The 18162-nt window shown below is 47.7% G+C and overlaps 1 long non-coding RNA gene across 1 annotated transcript; it reads right to left on the bottom strand.

The window, feature by feature from the left end:
- Positions 1–205: 205 nt before the first annotated feature.
- Positions 206–17750, bottom strand: LOC142768265 (uncharacterized). Its single transcript, XR_012885258.1, has 2 exons — positions 17612–17750; positions 206–334 (listed from the first exon to the last, which is right to left on the bottom strand). It is a non-coding gene; the product is annotated as an uncharacterized LOC142768265 (long non-coding RNA).
- Between the last annotated feature and the right edge of the window lie 412 nt (positions 17751–18162).

Genomic DNA, 18162 nt, shown 5'->3' with positions numbered 1-18162 from the left:
TTTCTTTTTCCCCCATTGAGGAAACTGCGCCTTCTGACCACACTTTTTTTTCAATGACGCCTGATGGTAACTTCAACTAGGCAAAAACGAACTGCGCATCTGCAGAGGTTCTTCTTCGTGCAGCTACGCGTTGCTGATAGTGCAGTGCGGGACGTACTCCAGTGCCTATGGAAAGTGTGATGACAGCTATACATTCACGCTTACCTTTGTGTCTGTTCCCCCCGATGGACTTCGCAGCAGCAAGTCGAAGCGTGGGCACATCGAAGCCAGCTCATCGGCTATTGGTCGGCTCTTGTTGCAAGGGAGTGGGCACATGCCACCCATCACCGTAAACCTTTAATAAAGCATCAATACAAAAAATATTACAACCGTGGTCTTCACTAAAAACACCACTATAGTGCTCAGTTCATAAAATCTGAAAAGAGCCTAGAAACACCATTAAACAACAAGGAGCATCCCTTTACTGGGCAAGTTCCTGTAAACAGGTGCAACAATAGCAAATCAAGAAAACGTCTTCCAGCTTAGTTCATTCGAATTTTTCGGCATAATAATCAAGGAGCCAGTCAAGTTATTCGAAATGCCAATGCTCTTAATCTAAGCTTCAACTATTTATTCCGGGCACCCCTTGGTACGGAGTTATTCAACTTACCATTTGATTCAATCCATGCGCTAGCCATAGTAGACCAAATGACAGTCGTTTTCATCTCCGTCTCAGTGAACATAATCATCCTAAAAGTTGGCTTTAGAACAAAGCGTATTATTTGCGAAACAGCTCTGAAAAGGTGCCATCATTGGCATTAGTTAGCACTAACGTCTTTTGGATTATTGGTCTTGTCCTTTTCCAGGCACGGTTTCGAGCCACAAGCTACTCCCATAAGTGCGTTACAATCGTGAAAAATATCGCGTCAGCTGTATATGAACCTAATAATAATCATAATAATATTAATAATAATAATAATAATAATAATAATAATAATAATAATAATAATAATAATAATAATAATAATAATAATAATAATAATAATAATAACCAGGTCTGCGTGGAAGGCGCACCACAGTCACAGCAAAAGCTAGAGGAGTGGCCTTTCGCAGCCTTTTCTTCACAGTCGTTGGGTGACTGCTGCAAGCACGCTTGCTTGATGCCCACTATGGCATAATTAACAAAAATTTTAGGGTAGTAGGCCAGCATTCGCTATGCCATTTTTCGTTAATTTCTGAAAAGCGAGGTATCCGCTAAGCTATTGCGAGGTTTTTTGTGCCCATCGTCTATGCAGTGGCTGACGACGATGAGAAATAATGCATGAAGTGGGCATGCGCCGCCGTTAATAGCTGAACAAAAACAAGCTTTTGTAATGGGTTGGAGAATTGGATGAGTCACTTCTTACGCTGTTCCCATTGTGTGACGACTGCTTGATCCTTCGATGTTACAAAACGTTTATAAGTAGTAATAACGTAATTGCTTTCCCGACATCAAGCCTTCCTAAGGCAAGTTGGCCAGCAAGTCCCACGCGCCGACGTAGCTCAGTGGTAGAATACTGGGCTGGCACCCTGCGTTCCCGGATTCGAGCCCCACAGCATTGGTACTAGGTTTCTTTGCTGATTTCGTGTGATGTGGTTGCGGAAAATGGCGGTGGCGTTGGACAACTACGGTGCTGCACGAGACCCGAATTGTGATATTATAACAGCTTTCGCTGTAATAATATTATTGCGACGTAGTCCTCTGCTTTTATTAAACCTGAAAGACGTGGCCAAAACAGTCAACTCCAAAGCACAGAACACTCAAGAGCTATATCCACTAACGTTGAAGATGAAGAACACTGTGTGATTATGCATGATTGTACCAAGCCATCGTGGCATATCTCAATGAGATGGCGGATGCACTAGCCACAGTATCACTTAGCGATCCCCTTATCCCGATATTACCTGATGCAGCTTACGCGAAAGCAATAAGGTTTAGAAACCTCTCTTTGCATGAAATCAACTCCTACTCATTGGATAAATTTCGAGATTTTGCACATCTAAAATATGCTGCTGGAATAGACAGGTGTGCGCAACACCGCGATTGGAAGTTACTTATACCAGATTGCGTTGTAGAATTCCGCAATTAAATTATTACTTATGAAACAGGGTTTATTGGAGTAAGTAGTACTTGCACAGCAGGTCTATTGACGCGGAAAGCAGGTGGCAGCAACGTACCCAGGAATCACAGCACTCGAGGCAACAGCTCACGCTCCGCTCCTCTCGCTCAAGGCGTGACCCACTGCGGCACATAATCTTCTTCTTCTCTACAATACCCCAGCCACGAAGATGAGCCATCCTGGCAAATCAAGTTGACAGGATTAGGAGTTGGTCGTGATAGGGCTTGAGACGACTCACGTGGACAGTCTCACGATCAAGGCGTCGCCTGTCTGTAATGGCGTGACTGGCTCAATCACGTATTTGACATGAGATCGACGTTCTACGACGCGATAAGGACCGTGAAACTTGGGGCCAAACTTAAAGGACAGACCTGAGGAGTGGAAGGGCAGTCGAAGCCAGACGAGCGAGCCCACGGCAAAAGTATCGACTTGCTGGTCACGGTCGTGGTGGTCTTTTTCGAGTGCTTGCTTGTCTGAGGTGAATTATCGGGCCAACTGACGGCACTCTTCAGCATGGTGCACAAATTCAGAAAGAGGGTTGAACTCTGAGACGTCGGGACGATGCGGCAAAATGGTGTCAAGGGTGGACCATGGCTCACGCCCATATAGAAGAAAGGCGAGAAGCCTGTGGTTGACTGCGTCGCGGTGTTGTACGCATAAGTCACAAATGGAAGAATGACATCCAAGTTCGATTGGTCGGAATTGACATACATGGCGAGCATGTCGCCTAGCGTTCGGTTGAAGCACTCAGTTAGACCGTTGGTCTGCAGGTGGTAGGCTGTGGAGGTGCGGTGCACCGTGCGGCATGCCCGAAGGAGTTGTTGTACAACTTCCGATAAAAAGACGCGCCCTCAATCACTCAGTAGTACGCGTGGTGCCCCGTGACGCAGTACGAAGTGTCGCAAGACAAAATTCTCTACGTCACGTGCACCAGCTGTAAGTAGCGGAGCTGTTTCAGCATACCTCGTCAGATGGTCGACCGCGACAATGATCCATCGATTTCCAGTGGCAGTGTACGGAAGGGGACCATATAGATCGATGCCAACGCGGTCGAAAGGGGGTGCCGGGCATGGTAGAGGCTGTAATAATCCGGGTGAATGGGCCGCTGTCTTTCGTCGTTTGCATAATGAACAGGACCGAATGTATTTTCGTACAAAGGTGTACATACTACTTCAGTAGTAACGCTGGCGGATTCGGTGATATGTTTTTAACACACCAGGGTGAGCATGTTTTGGGTCGGCGTGAAAATACGCACAGACATCAGATAGCATGTGGCGTGGTGTGACCAAGAGCCATTTTCGACCATCCGCGTGGTAGTTTCTGCGGTATAGTTGCACAGCCCGTATCTCGAAATGATTGGCTTGGCGGCGAAAAGGGCGTGAGTATGCAGACGTTGAGGAGCCGGAAAGAGTGTTAAGGAGGGAATTTTATCCGCAGGTCTTTCCGCAGTTCAGACGACATGCTTGAGACGGAAATGGGAGCGATGTGAAAGTTGGCGTCCGAATGCAGGTCTGCGCTAGATCTCACTGGTGATCGTGAGAGGGCGTCTGCATCAGAGCGTTTTCGTCCTGAACGGTAGACGACACGAATGTCGAATTCTTGTAGGTGAGGAGCCCGACGTCTAAGGTGACCTGAAGGATCTTTTGGTGATGCCAACCAACAAAGTGCGTGGTGGTCTGTCACAACGTCAGAACTCTGTCCGTACAAGTAAGGACAAAACTTGCTTAACGCCCAAACGATTGCGACGCATTATTTTTCGGTTATTGAGTAGTTCGTTTCCGTTTTCGTGAGTGCGCGGCATGCCTATGCGATGACGTACTCTAGAATGGAATACCGGACTTTCATTGCGCGAGTACTGCTCCCAGACTAACGCCACTGGCATCTGTGCGCACTTCAGTGGAGAAATTTGGGTCGAAATGGCGTAAAACGTGTGGTGACGTAATCAGGCAGCGCAGTATAAGGAAGGCTTCATCACATGCCGAGGTCCAGTTAGAAAGATTAGCTGGACCATTCAGTAGTTGCGTAAGTGGGGCTAATATTTATGCAACGTTGGGGACGAAACGGCGAAAATACGGGCACAAGCCGATGCAGCTCCTATGTTCTTCGAGTGAAGTCCGCTTCGGAAAGTCTTCTACGGCTCGAAGTTTGTCCGGGTCGGGGCGAATTCAATCCTTCGACACAACGTGACCAAGTATAGTAAGTTGGTGAGCCCCGAAGCGGCACTTTATTAGGTTAAGCTGGAGGTTTGCCTTAGTAAGGCGCTGAAGAATTGTGTGCAGACGGTCGACATGGGTAGGGAAATCAGGAGAGAATACGATAACATCAACAAGGTAACATAAGCATATCTGTCATTTAAGGCCGCGTAAAATGCTGTTCAGTTGCATTGCACAGGCCTAATGGCATAACTGTGAATTCGTATAGGCCATCCAGCGTAAAGAACGCTGTTTTGGGACGGTCACACTCTGCCATCGAAACCTGCCAGTAACTTGAACATGTCCAGCGAAGAAAAAAATTCGGTACCTTATAGGCAATCGATAGCGTCATTGATGCGGGAAAGAGAGTACACATCTTTTCGTGTAATGTTCAGTCGCCGGTAGTCGACACTAAATCTAATCTAACCATCTTTTTTCTTCACTAGCACCACAGGTGAAGACCAGGGGATGGAAGATGGCTTGATGACACTGCGCTGAAACATATCGTCTTCGTGCTCTGCAATTACACTTCGTTCCTTGGATGATACGCGGTAGGGGCCTTGCCGCGAAGGAGGGTGGTTCCAGTGTAGATTGTGTGAGCGATGGTGTTAGTTTGACTCAGTGCCTTTTTAGGAAGGTCATATGAACCTCGGAATTCATGCAGAAGAGTTATAAGCTGGTTCCGTTGATCCGGAGGAAGCTCGCTGTCGATGGAACGATCAAAAATATTTGAGAAGTAGTCATCCCGCGTAAAAGGAGGAGTAACAGCGCTCAGTTGAAGTTGTTGGCCAGGGTCGTGGGACTCAATAGGCACAATAACGTTGTCATTAACAGGAAGAACATAGCCCAGTGTTTAGTGAGCTCTTGAGGTGAGAGGGCATGAGCTAGGATTGCAAACGACAATTCTAGAAGTATCTTGGTGAGGTGGCAGAAATGCGTATGGCAGAGACGTACCGTGGCGGCGACTGAAAACGTCAGATGGGGAGAACACAACGGCAGAGCCGGACAATTCAGTGCGATTGACGGGGACAATGATGGCACTAAGAGGGGGAAGATCTATGTCGGAAGCAACAAGAAGCTTGCGAAGGTGAGTGCGCTCATTGTCGGTAGATGGCCAATCAGAAAACGCAAAATTCCACCTGCGCGCGAGCGCAGTCAATTACGGCGGGGTGGCGCGACAAAAATCCCATCCAAGTAACACGTCATGAGAACAAGTGGTCAACACTAGAAACTCGATGTGGTACGGGACGTCCTGACTGATTACTCTCGCCGTACATGCTCCGACTGGTCGAATTGGTTGCGCGCTCGTGGTATTCAGCAAAATGTCGGAAGGCGGCGTCGTTCGTTTTCGTATCTAACGGCAGAGTTTTTGACTCATCCCAGATACGGCGGCACCCGTGTCAACAAGCGCAAGAGTTCGTATACCTTCAACAAGCAGTTCCAGAACGTTTGTGGGGGACGGGCGAAGACTTCTAAAGGCACGATTTCGCAGCTCGTGCCTCCGGAGCGGCGGCAGCCAGTTTTTCGTCTCTACGGGGTTTGGTCGGCGACGCAGAGGGGACGGAGAATGGTAGCGGCGTGGTGAGGATGAGCGACGGGGTTCGAATGGTCGGTAGTCGGCAGCAGGATGGTGGTCTAGTCTGGAAGGTGACGGGTCGCGTTGCACTGATTGTCGCTCGCATTGACGGGGCACTTCTCGTTGCGCGTTGTACGGGGCCGGGAAATAGTCGTCAGAGTACCTGGAAGCTGCAGCCGAGCCGGTTGCGAAGTGCCGGCGACAGAAGCGCGCCACGGGACCTGGATATCCGCATGCGTAACAGATCGGGTGATTGTCAACTGTTCGCCAAGGGTTTCTGTTATAGCGCTGTTGTGTTGCTGGAAATGGCGTCGTTGGAACTCGTACAGGCTGGGAAATTAGCCCAAGTGTAGGTCGTGGCGGAGTTGCAGCAACAGCATCGTACGTCAATGGCTTGGTGACAGGTGTTGTCTGAGAGACGGACGGCAGTGCCTCAGAGACCTGCGCCTGTATTACCTGCCTGATGGTGGGCGCGAGACACTAAGAAGGGGGTTCTGTTGCCGGTTGATTCGACAGACACAAAAGTTGTCGGGCTACCTCCTCGCGCACATATCGTTTGATTTCCGACATGATTGTGTTGTGGTCTTCACCCAGGGTCAATGTCACAAGATTTTTGTCGGTAGCCGCTGGCCGCCATGTCATGACCCGTTGTTTGCACAACTCCTCGAAGCTCTGGCAAAGAGTGGCGAGTTCGAACACGGTACGTGGGCCCTTGGCCAGCAGCATCTGGAAGGCGTCGTCGTCTATCCCCTTCAAGATGTGGTTGATCTTGTCTGCTTCGATCATTGAAGGGTCAAAGCGCTTGCACAAGTCGAGCACATCCTCGATGTAGCTTGTGAAGCCTTTCCCCTGAAGCTGTGCGCGTCCCTGTAGATGCTGTTCTGCACGGAGCTTGCGTACCTAGGGGCGACCGAATACATCTGTAATGCGTAGCTTAAAAGCACCCCTAGTGACGAATTCCACGTGGTGGTTGTTAAACCAGAGACTCGCTACCTCTTTTAGGTAGAAGAATACATATTGCAGCTTCGATGTGTCGTCCCACTTGTTGCTTGCGCCTACCTTTTCAAATGTCGACAGCCAATCTTCTACGTCTTGCTCATCGGTACCGTCCAAAAAAGGTGGATCGCGCACGCGTAGCGCAGTGGGCACGATGACCATCGGAGACTGTGTCGTACTTTACTGGGTGTTTTGTTAAGCCATTTCTGGGATGGCAGGTAGTTTCCTTTTGCGGAATTCCAGGTTGAGTTACCCAGCCCCTCCACCACTCTGAAACGGGCTTTATTGGCGTAAGTATTACTTGCACAGCAGGTCGATTGATGCGGAAAGCCGGCGGCAGCAATGGACCCAGGAATCACAGCACTCGGGGCAACAGCTCGCGCTCGGCTCCTCTCGCTCAAGGCGTGACCCACTGCGGCACATATTCTTCTTCCTCTCTACACTTACATAAAGTTGGTCTAAAGGCGTCACCTTTATGCCAGGTTGGCGAAGAAATGAAAACGATAGATCATTTCTTTTTATTCTGTTACCAATATTCTTATCAGCGGAAAAGATACCTGGTAGCTGCACTTGAAAAATTAGGATTAGAACCTAATGTGGCAGTAATTTTATCGTTTGGTAGCAGTAAAGGGTTAAACTTGGTTATAGCCACAGGGACGTCTGCTGTGCGGTATTTGACTACATAATTGAAACAAAGCTAATGCCATGTTAGAATGCCTTTTTATATATATATTGCTCGCGTTGGACCCATCATCACCTCTGTCTCAAATCACATCTCGCAGCCTGCATCGATCCTTGCTCAGATACGCTTCTTTTTCAATGTTTGGCTTTTCTTTCTATATATATTTTTTCAGTCCAAAATTACTTTTTGTTTGGAAAACCATAAGCCTTTTACCTAAAGATCTTGCCGCCCGGTTTTTGGCCGATCCCCCTTTTTTGTGCGTGTGCGCCAGAATAACATGGATCATCAACATTATCATCATCATCATCATCATGTACAGGTGCTGAAAAAGCATGTTGTAAATGTCCACACAAATTTCCCGCGCATGAAAGGGATTATCCTGGCCACAACCTATAGATGCGAAGAACTTCTTGCGAGAGGCTTCTTACACAAGACATGCACTTTCTCGGTACCGCGACAGCGCCGGTCACTTGAAGCAATGACAGGTTAACGCAATAATTAACGAGTGAAGTCTGTTCTAATACTGTGATGGGCCGAGGGACTGAAACTGAAGTTTGTCGCACAAGCAAGGAAGGCGAACTGGTGTCCTGAGTAGCACCTCGTCGCCGGGGTGGAAGATCACATTGGTGTGAGATGCGTCAAGCAGATTCTTACGCGCTTGTTGTCATACCTCAGTGTTGAGTCTGGCGAGCTGGCGACAGTCATGGAGGCGGGAAACATATTGTTCACAGCAGGGTGCAGATGGTTTAACAGGTGCGGTAAAGAACGAGACCTCAAGAAAGGAAGGTGGCGATTGGCCGTAGACAAAGAAGAACGGTGAGGAGCCAGTTGTGCGTTGTGCAGTGGTAGTATATGCGAACGTTACCAACAGCAAAATTGCATCCCAGTTAGGGTGTTATGCCTCAATCTACATGGCTATCATGTCGGAGATAGTGCGGTAAAATCGCTCCGTCAGCTCATTGGTTTGGGGGTTATAGCTGAAGGTTGTCTTGTAGCTAGTTCTGGAGGCTCTGAAATACGACTTCCATATTTGTGACAGCAATACTTTTCCACGGTCACTCAAGATGACACGATGAGCACCGTGACGCAAGATCAAGGCTTCAAGCACATTTGTAGCCACGTCAGATGTGGAGGCCGAATCCACGCGGGACGTTTCAGAGTAACGTCTCAAGTGGTCGACAGCTGTCACTATCTATCGAACGCCACTGAGAGTCGTCGGAAGAGGACCATATAGATCAATTCCAACGACTTGGATGGCGTTCCCTTGAGTGGCGAGAAACGCAGGCTGATCGTAGAGAGTGGTAACTTTGCGGAGACGTGCACACAAATTACTGTGAATGACTGACAAACTAGCACCAGTGTCTATTATTACCTCAACTTCTGTGGCTTCCACCCAAACACAGATCATATTATGAAGATGGGCTGAAGGACCTTTTCTACTTTCACTAAATGCAGCTTGCGTTTCCCCCAAAAGCCGCGTCATTTAGTTTTTCAGGCGATGGTCGGCGAACTGAGAGGCTGGTGGAAGTGGTGATGTAGACCGACGAAGAGGGAACGGCGAGCGATGCCTGGCACCACAGAGGCGAGGAGCTATTGCAGGAGTTGCTGATGGCGAGGGAGAGCGACCGTGAAGGCCGAGTAAGGACGGCACTCGAAAGGACGGCACTCGACGGCACTCGAAATCCCGTTTGTAAGTGTCACGCGCACGATGCTCGTCTCGCTGACGCTTGCGAAAGACACGTGCGATGTGTCCGAAATATCTGCAGTAGTAGCATGTAGGTCTCGTCGGGCGCCGTGGTTGACAGTAGGGTTGGGTGTTTGCGGAGGAGGCCTCAGAAGCCAGGTGTTTTGTCACCGTTGGTGCAGAGTAAAGATGTTTTTGCGTGCTGGACACCAGGGATGCTAGTTGGCCTGGCGTCGTTGTCACTGGCATCGATGAAACTAAGGCTGGAGTAACTGCGGCGACTTGCACGTAGGTTAGTGGGGCTTTATAGACGTGAAGGTCTGTGTGCGCATTACCAGTCATAGCCGCCTACTCCTCCTTAACGAACATCTGTTCTGGGAGTGTCAGAAGGAACCTGACGTGCTGGAAAACCTAGCGACAGCAGTTCTTCTCGTATCATTTCGCGGATCGAGGGGTTGACCGTAGGATTGTAGGGATGGCTGCACGAGAGTTGTAAGCCTGCAGCCGTGTGGATATGAGCTCTAGGAGGCACTGGCACATAGCTAAAATGTCAGCAATGGTAGTTGGTTCCTATATGACCAAAGAATTGAAGGCAACAAGTCATGTTCCTTTGAGAAAATAGCGCAATTCTTCCGTCTCAGTCAAGGAGGCGTTGACGCGTCAACACAGAAAGAGAACATCATCGCTATACGAGGTATAAGACTCACCTAGTTGTTGTTTGAGACCATCAAGTGCTCTTTTCGCAAGGCCGGCTCCAACTGCAAGTGCAGCTGAGACTTGTCGCAGACTTTCTCTGAAGACGTTCCAATTGGGACAGTCTATCTGGTGATTAAAAAACCAAGTCTTCGCCATGCCCGTAAGATGGAAAGAGACGTGGCGGAGCTTCTGGGGATCGTCCCAACATTTCGTTGCACTCACTATGTCTGTTTTAACTGTTTTGCTGTGGAGAGGTTGAGGTGCCTATTGCCACTCACTATGTCATGTTGGTGTGACCAGTCGTCAACGTCCTCATTGTTTAGTACAGCAAACAGAGGGGGTTCGCGAGGTGGTCCACTGCCAATCCAACAGTGAGTAGCTGCGGCAGTCGTAGCCACAGGGGTAAAAGGAGAAGCGTCTGAGGGTTTTTCGGTGACATGCTGGTAGACACTTGGCCCAAACAGCGACCTGAACGAAGCTCCAAGAAGTAAAGTGGGCGCACAGGGACGGGGAATTGAAGACCAACCTCCACCATATACGACGTAGTCTTCTACGCGCCTTTATCAGGCCTGGAAGACAAGGCCAAAACAGTCACCTCCGAGGCACAGAACAGACCCAAGCGTTATATTCACTAAAGATGAAGATGAAGGAAACTATGTGATGATGGTTATGGACAAGCGATGAAGACGCGTAGCCCCGTAATTTTGGTTGTATTCCGGCTTCCTGTATTGCTATGTCAGCAGGTGGCTTTTGTTGCGACGCCACCAGCTGCAACAGTTGCCCCCTTTTCCGCCGAAAACCACGGCGGTTTCACTGCCATATTTCGCACTTTTCTGTTGACTCTTGTCTTTCGGACAAACTCTCCTTGAACAATTTGCTCGTGCAAGCCCGTCAACATGAACCCGCTGAGAGCCGAAAGCAACGCTTGGCCTCTGCCGCTGAGCAGACACCATCGGCGTCTCACACCGCACCACTATCTCCCATGAACCAGCGCAGCGTCCCATTAAACGGCATAAAAAACGCGCCGCCTGCAAGAAGAGTCACGGCGGCGAGGCTTCAGAAGCTTTGAGAAGCGGCCACAGTGGGCAGGGCCAATCTTGCCGTCACAAATTGCACTGACAGTTGGATTACCCAGCAGCCAAAGTGATTTGTTGTAGTCAGTCCCAGAAGCGAGGTCATTTTGCGTTGGTGTGCCACTCGAAAAAGTGTCCTGAAATTGTGCAGCTGCACGTCGTTGCGGCGGTGGCCCAGAACGGACTCTACGTTAAAGCGCAGGTCGACGGGCGCCTTCTTGTCTTGAAAGTAGGATCCAGTGCCTATGTCTTGGTTGTGCCGGATACGTCTCCTTGCTGCCAATCCGCAGTCGAGAAGCTTCGTTGTGAGTAAATATTGGGCTGGGCAAACAAGCTCGAAAGCTTTTTGGTATCTTTCACGCAGCTCTGTCTTGGTGGGGCAGGCAAACTAATGAAGCGCTGTACGTTGTCGAAGGTCAAGAGCAACATATTTTCGGCTATCCCGTCATTGTTTGCCTTGGTGTCTTCAAGGTTGTCGGCACCGTGACGCCCGCCTGGCCGGAAACGTCGACTCGGGAAGACACTCCAGCCTTTTTCAACGACCTTAGCCCGTTCCCGGTAGAGTATACGATCCGTATCAAGCCTTATGTGGTGTCGTACTCCCTGAGCATGGCTAGGCGCATCCCGATACCTCTACGAGACGTAGTTAAAAGAAGGAGCTCGACAACATGGAGCGAGAGGGTGTGAAACGGCGCGCCGATGAACAACAAATCGGTGCGCATTCCTCGTTGTCATGCCAAGGACAGTGTAAAGTTACCGACTTTGCGTGGATTAGTCCTAACTCAATCATGACCGGCATGAACGACACTTGCTTCCTACCGTCGAGCTAATCCTTGGAATGCTCGGCGACGCCCGCATTTTCTCGATGTTGGAGGCAACTTCTGGGTTTCAACTAATCAATACGCCAGACATGCGACTCCCATAAGAGACCTTTATCATACTGCTTCAAAGATCCTGGTATTGCCACCTCCCGTTCAGCATAACTTCAGCTTCAGTTGCATACGCCTCTCGTGCTCTGACTGTGACTGAAACTGAACGAAAGTACAGCCAGATCGAGGCACTGGCTGCTTTGTGGGCCATTCAAAGATTCGACGAGTTTTTTTTTTTTTGAGTTTTCACTTCACCCTCCAGACCGAACATAAGCCTTTGGTCAAGGGGGCCTTCGAACCACGCACCGCGACTTCATACCGCCCTCAATACAACGTTTTCGTATCTGCCTTCTTGAGTGCCAGTTCAACGTCAGATGGCTCGCCTGCTGTAAGGGTTGGATACTGTACCTAATTTCATAAATGACATCCTCTTGTTTGACCAAATCGAGCACGAAGAACCCTTCCAAGCAGTGCTCGGTTGCGTCCAGTGAGCGGGAATCACCATCAACGCTGCCAAATGCAGTTTCAGCGTGAGCAGCGTGCGCTTTCTTGGCGACATCGTTGGGTGCAAACGGCACCTTTATATGTCCAGAAAAAGCGGCGGCCATTCAGCGCATGCCAGCTCCAAAGGATATTCATGGTGTGCAGCAGTTCCTCGGTATGCTCTATCATGTGGGTCGCTTCACCCCACGTTTCTCTCAGAAGATATCTGCACGAATCCGACGTGGGGCCAGCGGAAGCCTCCGCTCTTGAGAAGCTTAAGTCAATGCTATGTTCAGACATCTGCCACTCCAGGTACCACCTTGCAATTCTGAAACGGGTCTCCACAAATGCCACTTCATTCGGGCTGGGTGCGGTGCTTCTACAAGACCACGCTTCAGGCGATTTCCGACCAGTTGCATAGATCTCTCTTGCTCTGACTGTGACTGAAACTGAACGAGAGTACAGTCTGATCAAAAAAGAGGCACTGGTTGCTATGTGGGCCATTGACAGATTCGACTAGTTTCTTCGGAGGTTTTACTTCATCCTTGAGACCGACTATAAGCTTTTGATCAAGGGGGCCTTCGAACCGAGCACGGTGAGTTCATGACACCCATGATACAACGTTTTGTATCCGCATTCTTCAGTGCCAGTTCGACGTCAGATACGTGAGTAGAAAACACCTGGCTAACGCTGATGCACGTGGGACTCGGTTGCTGAACTTCCAGAGATTCCAGTTGTTAACAAGGTCGAGCTCTATTTTCAAAAAGGGCTTCGTGTACTCCCTCCCATTTTTGCGGTCCTACTCGACGATTTTCGAGCTCACCAGGCTGCAGATTGCGCTCAACTCCCGACATACTGCGAGTAAAGATGGTTCTCAAAAGACAATCTGCCTTCATAAATAAAAGCAAGTTTTGGTCTCGTCGTGCTGACGTTAAATCAAACGACGGCCTTATCTATGGTGGAAGCCTACTGGTGCCCACTTCTTGACGCAAGCACATCCTCTTTCTGATTCGCGATGGGCACCTCGAAGTGAACCGTTGCCGCTCCATTGCCAAGGGGGCTGTTTGGTGCCGCCTCATCATGGGGAACCATATCAACACGATGGTGCAAAATGTATCAACTGCATCCCCACGCGTATCCAACGAGCAGAATTATTGCTTCCACGGTTACAACACCCTTCTGAGTGATTCGGGGTCGACATTTTTCATCATGACGGAGCAAATTGCTTCCTCCTCATCGAATACTTTCGAGGTACCACGAAGTGCTCTTTCTTCGCTTGACTACGTCTGCGGCGGTGAGCTCTATCATCAAAGTTGTATCCCGTAGACATGAGAAATCATCGAGACAATTGTCAGCGACAACAGACCACACTTTTCGTCGACAGAGTTCTGCGTCTCCTCCCACTGTTACGGAATCTCGCATGTCAACAAAAGTCCCAAGTAGGCTCAGTCCAACGGTGAAGTTAACCACATGGTGCGGACGGTCAAGGAACTTTTCATGATGTCTCCAGACTCATTGACTATCGTCTATGAAACGGGCCACCAACATGAGGACGCCGATTGCTTATGTCGTCACCTAGTAAACTTTATGACATTCCTGAGAGCAGCGAGTCCACGTGCGTGCTGGCGCTTTCAGTATTGCAAATATCGGAGATGAGCAACGACGTGATCTCCACTTAAGAGAGATCATCAACCGGCTTCCAGTAGTGGCTCAGTGACCCACTACTGCTCCTTCGCTTCGTATGTTTGTGCTCAACGGTGGTGTTCTATACCGTTACAACATGCATATTGAGGGCCTTGACTTGCTGCTACACCCCTGCGTATGTTTCTCGCACGTGTGTGTGCTGTGAGCAATTTTGCTGATTTGTGTCTGGAGGTAGGAGGCAGAAATGTTGTAGGCCCGTGTACTTATATTTGGGTGAACGTTAAAGAACCGCTGGTGGTCGAAATTTCCGGAGCCTTCCACCACGGCGTCTGTCATAATCATATTTATTTATTTATTTATTGTACCCTCAAGGCCAGAGAGCGTTACAGAGGGGAGTGGTGAACGGAAAATTGTACAAACTTGGGTAGTAAATAACAGAACAAGAGTAAAAGTGCAATAAAACAAACGACTAGAACTAGCAGTACATACAATGTAGCAAGGAAATGCTTTGCAATAATATCAAAAACAAACAAAGTAACATGACTTTAATTCCTGTTTATGCAACTTTACAACAATAATAAGGTGCCATGAATTCCAAGTTAAACAATGTTAGTTATAGCCTTTCCAAAAAGTTTATTATCAATGATGGTGACTATGTCATTGGGAAGGTGGTTCTATTGTCGAGATGTTCTAGGGAAAAATGAATGACTAAAGGTGTTCGTGTTTCCTGCTTGAATTCTGACTTTGGAGTGATGCTCTACACGGTGCGATAAGTAATGTGGCTGTGAAACGAAGTTATAATGAAAAACTGGGTGACGGTATATCTTATGAAACAGAGTTAGGCCAGCTATTTTTCTCTGTGATGCTAGTGATGGAAGACATATTTTAGCTTTCATTGAAGATATGCTGGAAGTGCGGTTATAAATGGAATAATTGATAAACGGAATTGTTTTTAATGATTTCTAGATAGAAGATGAGGTTTTCGTTGTGTGGGTTCCACACAGCTGCGGCGTATTCTAGTTTCGAGTGCACTAATGACTGATAGTAGTAATTTCAATGATGATGGGGCGTTAGAAAATTTGTGACGTAAGTAGCCTAGCGCGTAGTTAGCTCTACTGGTTATGTATTCAATATGACGAGGCCAGGTTATGTTTAAAGTTATATGAACGCCTAAGTATTTATATCAATTCGCAGGATCTAAGGGGATATTATTCATATGGTAGAATGGAAGGGTGGTAGAATTCTATGTACACGTAAAATTTTTACATTTGTTAATATTTAGTTGCATTCGCCAGGTATTATACCAATCACTCATAAGGTTTAGATCTGATTGAAGATCATTAGAATCGTCAGTACTGATTATTTCATGGTAAATTACGCACTCGCCAGCAAATAAGTGAACATGACAAGTCAATGTAGATGGCAAGTCGTTAATATATATTAGAGAAACAAGTGGTCCTAGTACTGATTCTTGAGGCACGCCGGAACGAACTTCAGTTGTTACAGGTGAGTCTTGATTATTAGCAGTAACAAACTGATGGCGGTTACAACGGTTACAAAGAAAATATTCAATCCATTTCAGTATGTTATTATCGAGGTTCAAAAGACTTAGACTGAAAAAAATATGGTGGTTTTGGGACGTTAAACCACACATATCAATCAATCAGTGTGTCGGGTGGTACACAGCGTGTCAGTGACAGCTGTTTATGCTAGACTGTTGGAAGACAATGCGCTTTTGCACGTAAACGTTGCATAGGTATTTTAGCGTGTCTACTATAACATTTGCATTTCGTACGCGCGCATTGTCGCGAGCTACATGCTCGGACAGCAGCGCCTTTTTAGCGTTTTGACGATTACTTAGTTCTTCTGTCATGGTTTATGCACAATATTTCGTGATATAGGTGGTTATTGCTCATTATCAATCTTTTACTGATCATTTGTATGGGAAGTGGCTACTTTTACCTTTATTCATCATCACACTGCTGTTCAAGTGAATGCTGAAACGCGCACCAAGGTCAAGTTTGACGTACAAAAATTAGCGACGGACAGGTCGGTCTCCATTAAAATAAATAATGCTTATGCACATCTCTTTCGCAAACGTCCGCGTGCAGTTAGGGTCGAGAATTGGTGCAGAACGAACCTCAAAATCTTAATTGTTACTGCATGCAGTTGCTCTTTAGAAAATGGGGATTTTTATAGCTGGTACATCATCTCCACAGCAGTACACTGGTTGTCTTGGTCGTGGCTCACTGTTACAAATCCATGTAGGAATATGAGTGGTGCTTAATTAGGGGTGAGTGGTACTTAATATTCAAAAGAGTGAGCAAACTTCGATGACATACGCTCTCCTGCTGACATCTGCACCTGACTTATGACTTCTGTACTTTTCTTTCATTTCATTTATTTTTTTCATGTTCATAATCAAATCACGCAACCACTAATACAACTTCACCCGATCGTTTTTCATTTTTGATCTTTCTCTTTCTCGCTGCCATTGGTTTGCTTATTTTTTGCTATACATTCCTAGAATTATCAGTTCAACTTGTTTTGTAGAACACGAGCATCAACATACATAGGCCAGTGTTTCAGTAAGCTGTCGCGCACGCCCAAGTATTCTTTTATTTAGTGCATGACACAACGTCATACCTCGACAATTGATAAACAAAAAGGTTTTTGTACTTTGTATTGAAATAAAAAAATAACTCTGGGATTCCACATCTCAGTGTTTGCCCAAATGCAAGGAGATATGATATCTTGAACAAGGTGTGCCTTAAGGCACTGGAAAATGTTCCCTTCCCAGACCATCATGTAGAAAAACAACCATCACAAGACAGTGGGACAAAACGGCGACGCACAAATGCCACAACATGCAGGGGATAGCGAACGTGATGTCGGCGTCGGGCGCCGAGCTGGTGAGGCGGCGGCAGAAGGGGGGGGGGTCTTTTTTTCTGTGCTCGTGCTCGTTGTGGCTGAACGGTTCTGCGTAAGGTAATGGCGGCTCCTGATGCCAGGCTGGCACGACAGAGACGCGGCTCTCCCCCCTTTTTTTGTTCTTGCACCTGCTGTTACCGGCTGTAGCGTTACTTCCGCGCCGAGCAGCTGTCACGAATATTTTTATTGCGGGGCTTCCTCTGAACAAGATTTTAGTCACCACGCAGGAGCGCGCCGCCTACATGCCGTTCGTAATCCGGCACTTTACTGAAAATGTAATACCGACCACTCATCGGCTCAGCCAATAGTGGCTCACTGCCGGTAGCAGTGAGCCGACATTGGGCCTTTCATAGCCACCGTAAAATCACTATTTGGCGTGCGTTCTGTACTACCTGGGAAGCCTTGTGTCTATGACAAAGAGCCGGCAAGATTAGTCGCTGTAAAGTTATGTGAAACCGGAACTGGATGAGAGGTTTCCAGCAAATTTCAGGGAAACTCCTTTCAATAGTATAATTACAAAACACCTGAGATACTTTCGGTGACTTAGCATAATTGGAAACATTTACGACACCCACCTGCTGTATGACGCGATATGTTATTGCTGAACGCCCCAAACAGTATTTGCACTTTGAATGAAGCACACGCACCTCATAAGTACTTTCATGGCTTCCAGGTCTGTGGCATGTTCATGCATCCCACGAACAGTGCGAGCTCGAAGATTCAGAAGGTAGTGGTTCCTGGCACGTTCCCACCCTGGAGGACGTGTTTGTACCGCAATGAGCGGCAGGTATCTATGCGAGAGAAGCAGACTTAACAGGGTCCAGCAATAGAGCAAGAAAATGTAAAACATTCGCATCCTTCATGCGTCATCAAAATCGATGGTATGATGTTTTTTTGGATATGGCACACAGATGACTGTGGTGACCATAGAGTTTCCTAAATATACACTAGAAAGAACTCTGGCATTGATGTCTATGGGAGCTGCAACGCAGAGCGCTTGAACAAGCATAAAAATTTCAAATATGGCATTCATTCGCCAAGTCTTCGTCCTTAACCTTCGTTCTGCCTTTGTGTGGCTTGAAGATGCATTGTCACGAAACCAGAATCAGCAAATGCTCGGAAGTTACGCTTTGCCACCTTAATTTTTCAGGCTTTCCGCTCCAAAACAGGTCACGAAGTGAAAACACGTTGGTTCTTT

Source organism: Rhipicephalus microplus, chromosome 1, assembly GCF_043290135.1.
Source record: "Rhipicephalus microplus isolate Deutch F79 chromosome 1, USDA_Rmic, whole genome shotgun sequence".
NCBI lineage: Eukaryota > Metazoa > Arthropoda > Arachnida > Ixodida > Ixodidae > Rhipicephalus > Rhipicephalus microplus.
The sequence above is the reverse complement of the archived record's forward strand: the minus strand, read 5'-3'. Positions and strand labels throughout refer to the sequence as shown.